The sequence below is a fragment of the Paracoccidioides brasiliensis genome (assembly GCF_000150735.1).
Source record: "Paracoccidioides brasiliensis Pb18 unplaced genomic scaffold supercont2.9, whole genome shotgun sequence".
Lineage (NCBI taxonomy): Eukaryota > Fungi > Ascomycota > Eurotiomycetes > Onygenales > Ajellomycetaceae > Paracoccidioides > Paracoccidioides brasiliensis.
Window position 1 is genome coordinate 707,403 of NW_011371366.1, and position 1,671 is coordinate 709,073.

A 1,671-nucleotide genomic window follows, 5' to 3' on the forward strand; every position below is an offset into this window, starting at 1 on the left:
CCCCCCCCCCCCCCCCCCCCCCCTTTCCCCCACACATACACAAGTAAATAATAATTGCTACAACGGTTGTTCTTCCTTTTTTGTACGGATAGATATAGATAATTGGGCGAACTGCGATGGCATTGGGTTCTGGAAAGTTTGGGGGCTATGTTCTGGTTGTTTAATCAGTTACCTTTCGACTGCTTCGCACGAGAAACATGATGACGATGATGACGATAACGACCTCGGGATCACTCAGGATGAAGAAGTGCATGAAGACATGGTGCCGCACCCCGAGAATTACATTTCTCTGCGACATATGCAACATGCAACCCTCAAGAAGGCGAGGCCGGCGCATCATGTGTTTTGTTTTTTTTTTTTCTCCCTTTGGCATGTGCTCCATCAGGGGATCGGAGCTCTCCAAGTTTCTCTTCTCGTCAGCCATTTTTCGAGACAGGGTATTTAAGTTAGCAAGCTTGTTGGAGAATTGAACGCGATCTTTAAATTTGGTCTAAGCAAGGCCCAAGGGAGGATAACGGACCCGGTATATATCGTCTGCGGTTTTGAAGGGGGTTTTTGGATTTATTCAGGACACAGGAGGCTTATGGGTTCTTTGGATTAATTCACCTGGGGGCGTTGGTTACAGGCGGAGCTCATCTTGAGTTCCATGGAGTTTCTGTTTATTATCATGTGCTCTTCCTTTTTGTTATTTTGCATTGTCGAATCGTTATTGGCTTCGCTCTTTTCGACTGGAGCCAGTGTCGTGTGCTTGTACTGTGTGGATTCGTCCAGCGTGTTATGCCATCCCTCGCTTTTTCTTTTTAATTGCTCTGTACATACCTTCTATTGCGGAGGACATGCCCCTGATTATTTTGATATTGTTGTAATTATCTTGAAGCATTTATCGAAAATATAACTAGCTTGTTCGCATCAGGTTTTGGATTGAATTATGGACAGAGTATCTTTACATGGACATTTCAGCATTGTGTCGCTTCACTAAACAAATTGCATCTATATAGCTCTGGACCAAATCTATGGACTACGGACACATGGGCATGGTTATAGGATCAGCATGACTTATGGGGAGATCGGCATTCAAAACGCATCTCGTCTATCGTTGGAACCATCCCTTGCAGTGGCTCTGCCGGCTTTTAAATTAACTAACGAACGAGTTAACTATAACTAGTTAGTTACGACACCCTGGCTTAGTCATACAACGCATCGTTGGTTTAACTATAATTAGTTAACTAGTTAGTGTTGGACGTCTGAAGTGGTTGTATTGGTAGCCTATCTCAGGGATGCTATATACTATTGTGCGGTGCGCTAGTCCATAATAGAAAGCCTAGGCTCCAACACCTCCCCTTGGACTAGCTACTGTACAGACTAGCTATCATACAGACTAGCTACTGTCCTGCTCAAATCAATCATATCCATCATCTCTATCAATCTATCTTGTCTTCCAATTGCTGTATCTATCAAATCCTTTTCTTATTTCACTCATAACCTGGCTGACTTCTCAAAAGTTCTTCAATATTTGAAGAAATTGTTATAAAGAATGCTTGACTTGACTGACTTACAAGTAGATTCTCTGTATTTCTATCTTTGCTCTTATCTTTATTCTTAGTCTTATTTCTATCTCTATTTTTCAATATCTTAATGCACTTTTTATTATGCTTCTGTCATTCAGTGCTT